This window comes from Panthera uncia (assembly GCF_023721935.1).
Source record: "Panthera uncia isolate 11264 chromosome C1 unlocalized genomic scaffold, Puncia_PCG_1.0 HiC_scaffold_3, whole genome shotgun sequence".
Lineage (NCBI taxonomy): Eukaryota > Metazoa > Chordata > Mammalia > Carnivora > Felidae > Panthera > Panthera uncia.
Genome location: NW_026057584.1, coordinates 69,688,449 through 69,696,873, shown reverse-complemented (window position 1 = coordinate 69,696,873; position 8,425 = coordinate 69,688,449). Strand labels below are relative to the sequence as shown.

At 37.6% G+C, this 8,425-nt stretch overlaps 1 protein-coding gene across 1 annotated transcript in view; it reads left to right on the top strand.

Annotated features, from left to right (window-relative positions):
- Positions 1–378: 378 nt before the first annotated feature.
- Positions 379–8,425, top strand: part of SLC4A10 (solute carrier family 4 member 10) — a 277,949-nt gene continuing 269,902 nt past the window's right edge. The window contains exon 1 of the mRNA XM_049615589.1: positions 379–607. The gene's annotated coding sequence lies outside the window, so the exon portion shown is untranslated. The remainder of the gene's footprint in view (positions 608–8,425) is intronic.

The window sequence follows — 8,425 nt, the reverse complement described above, 5'->3', positions numbered from 1 at the left end:
AATGTCTGATTTTGTTAATGCGTAGTTCAATCTCACTAAGGCATATCAGTTTCAATGTCATCTTACCTGTTTTTAAAGACCCCATGTACTCACAGCAGGACATCTAGGACACCTTATTAACATCTTCTTGTTTGACTTATGTCTCCCATGGGGATCTGGGAATGAAGTGAATTGCCTCGAAGTGTTAAAATCTGGCTGAGTTGGTTGGAGTCCACCTTGGACTAGTCTGATAAGAAGTTAGCATCTTAGGTGAGATTCTTAATGTCCATTAGACTTGCAGCACTGCAGGCTGTATTTTATATCAGCAGCCAGGTGTGGGCAGTGACACAGGGCTGGGGAGATCTCTCTTACCGGCCCAGGGATCCAAGGCATTCAGTGCAAAACCTGGCCAGCAGCCCGAGCGAGTAGGAGCCATGTGACTCTGGTGAGTTGGAGTGTGCAATTGCCTCCTGCTTCAGAGCTACCTGATCCGAATACTAAGCAGAGCGAGTGCCGGGCTGAGTGTAGGACATTGAAGACACTGCAGAGAAAGGTGCTTATTCCAGAGGCGTTACAAAACATGGAGATTAAAGACCAGGGAGCTCAAATGGAGCCGCTGCTGCCTACGGTAAGAGACAACCTGCTGTCACAGATTAACCGCGTTTGCTGCAAATCCTGTCAGGCAAGCGGTCGGCTGGCTAGATGCAGTGAACGTACTTTTGGGGTGGTGGATAGCTCCCACGACATATGGACAGGGGTCTCCTCCCATCTCGGGTGACTGAAATGCATAACGCAAAGCACATGATTTTTTTTCCCCCTTCTCAATATGGATGCACTACGGTGATGAAATGTCTCATGTTTGCTGCTGTTTGAAGAGATGGCTAGGTTTTAGCAGCAGGGACAGCTGTGTGTCTCTCTCCCAGCCCGTTTCTGCCTATCTCTGTTTCTTAGGCTGTGCAGTGGTGGCTGAAGACCCTGCAGAGAAGCCCCCCTCCCTTTTTATCATATTCCATTCATGATAAATTTCCTCCCTATGCCTCATCCCCCTGGCAGTGAGGTAAGGGGATCTGCTGCTGTTGCAGCTCTAGAGATTTAGTATCTGCAGAAACCAGGGGAAAGGAGAACAGGAGGATTTTGTGTGTGTGTGTGTGTGTGTGTGTGTGTGTGTGTTTTGTCAATCTCTCTTAAAAGGAAATATGTCATGGTTCACATACAAAGAAGGTATGCATTTTGGGGGGACAGGCTGACAATTCAGCTTTGAATATCTGAAAGGTTCATGAGTTGTCATTTAGAAATGTCCTGCTTATTTCTGGGTCTTAAGCCAGATCTAAATCTTGGGTAAGTAGTTGGTTTCCCTATCCTCTCCACAGTCTCTGGGTGGCTCACAGACTTTGTAGCTCTTCAGGCAACATCTTTCTCAGCCTGGAGCAGCTGATGTTGCTGTGTTCAAGGAAAAAAAGAAAAATAACAATAACAACAACAACAGTATTTTCTTGATGCAACAGAGATGCCAAATGCAAGCTTCCAGCTGTCTATCAGCACTATCACAGCTCAGAACAGCAGAAATCTCCTCCCTGCTCCAAACCAGGAAGAGGGGCTGCTCTCAGCTCTCTGTTACTCAGGTTGGTGACCCACCTTGCAGAATAGGGACTGAGAGCAAGCTGTCCACTTCCACGTCCATTTCTAGGCTGTGAACACATCTTTAAATCAAATGATACCTCGGGGAGTGGGCAAATTCTGGGCCACTGTATTTTTAGGGCCTTACCTCTCCTGCTGGGCTCAAAATCTGCAAAAGATGCCAGTTTGCATCCCGGAATTGGCTGTGGCTACTGAGCATGCTCAGTTCTCCTCAGGACGCTAGATTTGGGCTGGGAGGGAGCAGGAGGATGGGAAGAACGCAGGCGTCACTACCAAGAATGGAGCCTAAATAAAGGGCGGGGGCTGTGAGGGGAAAAAAGGAAGCATATCAATTAGCCTGCCTGCTTATAAGTAGAAACATTTCTCTGTGGATCAAAGTGGAGTTATTTTATAAAAATGAGAATAAAATATTTGTCTCTCTTCCCTAACTTGAATAGATATATAAATTATGATTCTGTGGGTACTCAGAATTAAGGATGTCAAGAATGTCAGAGAGAACTATCATTCCTTGGATGAAAGGAAGGGACTATACATAGGAATTGAAGGATGGAGATTTAGGAAAGGTTAAGTTATATGGAAAAACCCCCTTTTTTAGGGGGAAGGGGTTTGGAAGTTGGCCTAGAAAAGCACGCTGAAGTCAGTTTGATGTGGCATATGAGTTGTCACTTCTGGGAACATTTAAAGGGTTTAGGACCAAGTGAGAATTAACTGGAAGACTTTAAAAGAGGATAGCATTACTTGGTTAGATGGGCAATCAGTGTATGGCTTAAAGGAGCAGAGAAAATAAAAGTTTGGCTAGAAAACAAGGTCTATCATCAGTCTGATGGAAATTTTTGAGGAGTCAAAGGTTGCATTTTATGTGGATAATGGCCAGTACAGAATAGTTACATAGTTACATAGTTTAATGGCAAAAGAAGATCATGTTAGCAGTTGATTATATGAAAAATAAACTTGAGAGGCTAGAATGGATGCTGAATTACTGGCCTACTTTTATACTTCTATAGTATTTTCAGCTTCAATTGCTTTTATGACTTGTTTTTTAGTTTTCAAAGCAGTCATTTTAAGTAAAGCAGATTTTATTTTAATTTTAAAAACGAGAAATTGAGGCATAGGGACTTGGAATAACTTGTCTAAGGTCACACAGTATTGAAGCCAGCACTGGAATATAGGTCTTCTAAAACTAGTTCAGAAAGAAAAGCACTATTTTTTTTTTTTACATTACATTATTAATCAGGCTTATCATAATCAGATCCTGGACTGGAGTTTTTATACTTGGAAGAGGGAGGAAGAAATAGCTTTTGACTCTGCTTTAGAAAATTAATCAGATGACTTTGCAAATAATTATGTAAATGGCAATATGGCATAATATTTAAAAACACAGTCTGGTAGGTCACAGCACTGCTATTTACATGCTTTATGATCCTGGGGAAGTGATAAGCCTCAGTTTCTTCAACTGAAAAATGGGAAGGGAATGGTACATATGTCTTGGGTTTTGAGAAGAGTGCATCAAATAACTTATGTGAAATATCTGTCATTTAGTAAGTGCTCAATAAAAGTTAGCTGCTAATAGGGAGGAAAGGGAGTAAAAATTTCTTTTTAAGCTTCCAAGGTTTACCTTCATTTTAGTGTATATAAAGTACATTTTAAGGGTGTGAGTGAAGGAGGTCCTGACATATTTCCTTTTTTTCTCAGTCCTCCTTAGGGAGCTTTACAGATAATTTTCTTTTGATGAACAAGGCATCATAGCATTTATTGGCCCTCATCACTCTAAGGGTTAGGACATTCAGCTCTTCTGGGCTCAGAGTATAGTCTGGCTTTGATAGCACCTGACCGATACATCTGAAGCTATGGATCAAGCCATATTCAGAAGATTCCTTCATTTATTAAAAGCCTACTTTTGGCCAAACATGTTCGTGGGGCTGAGAATATAGCAATGAACAAGATAGACAAAAACCCTGTCCACATGGTGCTCACTGTCTCTAGCTAGTCTAGAGATAGAGCTCAATTTAGCTTTTAGAGAAAAACTGCTATTTTCTCCTCAAATAATCATTGTCATAAGTTGTTTGAGATGGGTAAATATGAAGACTATTTGTAATAGTAATGAGGGTGGTATCCCTTTAGTAAAGATGGAATTAATCTTTTGAAAGTATGAAGCCAGGAATTTAGGACTGCATAGGACTTCAAATTTGTCCTTGACACTGAGTGTTGAGTTTGCTTCTAGGCGTAAATTACTAGACCACGGAAGAGACTTCTAGGAGAGTAGTTTTATAGCAAGTATTTCTATCTCATGCCATTTAATCTTGGGTGATATGTTAGTGGTTCCATGTTGGATCCCTTATAAAATTCTGATGTCCTAAAAGGAGCTAATTTTAAGTTGAACTTGCTTGTAAAACTGCCCTGAGGTATGGAACTAGAGTAAAGATCACTTTTTAAAGGTAATTTATTGGTGGAATAGAGCTCCTTTTAAAATGGTAATTCTGGATTCCCAAATGGCCCAGTTTATTGCTTTATTTGTGAAAAGAACCTTATGAAAAGTCTTCTATGTTATTAAATGAGGGAAAGGGGGACTAAAATGTCAAAGTAATGAAAAGAATATGTAAGTTGGCTAAGTAATACTGGTATTTATATTTTATTTAAATGGTGATTTAGATTATAGTACTAATTTAAAAAAACATACTCACATAGTAATATGTAGGAAGCAAAATTCAGTATAAGAAATCCTCATTTTCCCCTTTATGACTTGAATTTTTACTCTACAATGGTGAGTGACTATAAAAATAAAATGTACATATGGGATGCCAAGGTTGCTAATGAGTGGTAGAATCTAAAGCCTACAAGTATTGTTTATGGTAAAAATACTGAAGGCAGATGAGGAAGTGAGATAGTCTTCGATGGAGGCTTAGAAAATATCTGGGTAAAGGTCTGGAACTCAAATAGAGTTAGTGAACATGGCCCAAAATAATCACACTTCCAATGTATCCCAATAACCTTGGGATGATGATTAATTCAGAAGTATAAATTGGGCATAGACCATAGTGCATTGCAAGATCCTTCAAGTGAATGGAGAAATGTGGGTGCCACTCTCAACACTGCTTTGTAGAGAAACTCCACTCTTCCCTTCTCCTACCTCATAGGATACATGACACGTGATCATTTGACTTTCTGTGAGGATACCACTTTCCATCCATATAGTAATATTAGTTAATTTTTATTTATTGTAGTTAAAATAAGTGTAAATTAAAGTTCTAATATATTGTTCCACTTAAAAGAGTTGTCTCAGATACTCTTTGAGGTTATGTTGCTCTTATTTAGAAAAGGGGCGTAACTAGTATTTAATGCATCTGTTTTGTGGAATCATAAATGTTTTGGTCTGAAAAGGACTACTGAGCTCAATTGCAGGTTTTGGACTCACTCATTAATTTACTTAAATGCATGATGAAACTGAACAACCAAGAGATAAGAAGATGTATTTAAGGGTATGCTGCTTACATTAGTTAATGGCAGAGCTTGGCCTAGAGTCCAAACTTCTTTATTCTTTCCATCATTGTGTAGTCCCGCTTCTAGCATAGAGTAAACATCTGAGTGCTAAGTTAAATATGATGATGGTAATTAGACAAGTTTTATGAAGTAATAATAGGTATTGTCTCAGGCTCACTCTAAGCATACACATCTTTAGTCTTCATGATAATCCTGAAAGGTTGCTAATGTTATCCAGCCTTACAGATAAAGAGACTGAGGCTGAGAAGGTCAAGTAAGTTACCCAGGTTCCCATAGCTAATAAGTACTGAGCTAGCATTTGAAAATATTACATCTAATTAAAAAGTGACTCTGTTCTTTTTAATTAGAGCCAATTTAAAACAAGGAATACCGTTATAATATGGACTTTTTCATCTACCTCTTCAAAAATGAAAGTACTATGATATAAGATGTTATAAAATGTAAGGCACTGCAGGCCACATCTTACATGATTCCACTTATATGAAAAGTTCAGAATAGGAAAATCCTTAGAGACTAAAGTAGATTAGTGGTTGCCAAGGCCTGGGGCAGAATTGGGGGAGTGATTGCTAACATCTATTGTTTTTTTGTTTGTTTGTTTTCAGTGATGGAAATATTTTGGAGTTACATAGTGGTGTGATGGTTACATAACATTGTGAATTATACTAAATTGTATACTGCAAAATGGTGAATTTTACCTAAAAAGTATTGCAAAAAAATAGGCAAGTTATTTAACCTTTATCACTAACAGGGAAAAAGTTGAGGATCTAAACAATTCTTATATCAGTCCTATTTATATAAATCAAGAAAAGAGCAAATGAAAAATTCATGAAGATTCACAACACACACACAAACACACACACACCCTAGATCATGTCTACCACAAAATGTATTCTTTTTGTGAAGACAGTGCTAAGGCTAGTCAGGGTTTCACTGAACTATTTGCAGACCTAGAGGTCTTTGGGAATATATCCTCAAAGCTGAGTTAAGAGAGTATATAGCATATCCTATGTACGAGAGAGGAAGAGAACTATTTCACTTGGGTCAAATTGTTATTTTTTTTCTCCAGATCATTTTTCTGAACTTTCTCTTGTTATACATTAAATTTTAGCATAAGGAACATCAAAACAACTAAATTTCTAGGAAAATACTTTTTTCCCCATTATACCTCATTTTGTGTGACCAACATTTTTTAAAGGTCATTGTTGGTTTAGCCTCATACAGTATTATGTTACTGTATGGTATAATAAGTCAAAATCCAAAGGAAACAGATTATCAATCATTATACTGATTTTCAAAGTATGTTTCTTTTAAGATCTTATGATGCTTAAGGAGATTTTTTATATATCATAATAAATGTACCATATATATATATGATTTACATGTCATAAAATTCTCCTGTTGCAAGTGTACAATTCAGTGATTTTCAGTAAATTTATAGAACTGAGCAACCATCACTGCAATCCAGTTTTAGAACATTTCATTGTCCCAAAAAGCTTTCTCCAGTCCACGTGTAGTCAATATCCACTTTTGACCCTAGGCAATAATTAATCTACGTTTTGCTGATTTCCTTTTTGTCTCTGTAAATTTGCCTTTTCTGGACATTTAATATAAGTGGAATTGTACAATAGACAGTCTTTTGCATCTGGCTATTTTCACTTAAGTGAAACATTCTTGAGATCCATTCATATTGTAGCATTTATCAGAAGTTTGTTCCTTTTTATTGCTGGAAAGTATTACATTATATGGCCAGCAGACCTTCTTTTGTTTATTGAGACTTTACTCATTTGTATAGTTTCTAACTTTTGGTTCTTATATATGGTGCTATTATAAATTTTCATTTATAATTGTTTCCATGTGGGCATATATTTACACTTCTCTTGGGTAGAGTCCTATGAGTGGAATTATTGGATCATATAGTAAGTTTATATATAATGTTCAAAGAAATTGACTCTTTTTCAGTGAGACTGTGCCATTTCACAGGTACCAGCTCTACCATAATAGAAGGGTTTAGGTTTCTCCACATTTTTGCCAACACTTGATATTGTCTTTTTGAATAGTCATTTTAATGAGTATAAAATGGTATGCTGTTGTGATTTTGATTTGCAATCTCATAATGACTTATTTTCTTAGTCCATTTGTGTTACTATAACAAAATATCATAGACTGGATGGCTTATTAACAACAAAAATTTATTTTGTGCATCTTTGGAAGCTGGGAAGTACAAAATCAATGAGTGGTAGGTTTGGTATCTGATGAGAGCCCATTTCCGGTTAATAGATAGCCATCTTTCAGCTATGTTCTCAGATGGCAGATGGAAAGGGGAGCTACCTGGGGCCCTCTTTTATAAAAGCCCCAATCATTTCTCAAAGGCCCTTCTTCTTCTTCTTCTTCTTCTTTTTTTTAAGTTTGTTTATTTATTTTGAGAGAGAGTGAGAGAGAGCTTGTGCATGTGTGAGTCAGGGAGGGACAGAGAGAGAGGGAGAAAGAAAATTCCAAGGGGGCTCCACGCTGTCAGTGAGAAGCCCAGTGCTGGGCTTGATCTCACAAACTGTGAGATCATGACCTGAGCCTATCCCAGGAGTCGGCCACTTAACCAGCTGAGACACCCAGGTGCCCCAGAAAGGCCCCATCTTCTAATACCATCACTTTGGGGGTTAGGTTTCAATATACTAATTTGGAGTATGTGTTTGGGGAAACACATTTGGTCTATAGCACTAATGATGTTGGACATCTTTTTATGTGCTTATTAGCCATTTGTATATATTTTATGAAATGTTGATTAAAATATTTTGTCCATTTTCAAATTGATATTTGTTGTCTTGTAAGAGTTTTATATATATATATATATATATATATATATATATATATATATATATAGTACATATATTGGATATAACTTTTTTGTCAGAAATATGATTTGCAAATATTTTCTGTCTGGCCTTAACTTTCTTGATGACTTTTGGAATACAGAAGTTTTTAATTTTGACAAAGTGCAATTTATCAATTTTTTCTTTTATCAATTGTGCTTTTGGTGTTGAATCTAAGAACTGCCTAAACCAAGCTCATGAAGAGTTTTCTTCGTATGTTTTTTCCTAGGAGTTTTATAGTTTTGGTTCTTTTTTTTTTTTTTTTCAACGTTTATTTATTTTTGGGACAGAGAGAGACAGAGCATGAACGGGGGAGGGACAGAGAGAGAGGGAGACACACAGAATCGGAAACAGGCTCCAGGCTCTGAGCCATCAGCCCAGAGCCCGACGCGGGGCTCGAACTCACGGACCGTGAGATCGTGACCTGGCTGAAGTCGGACGCT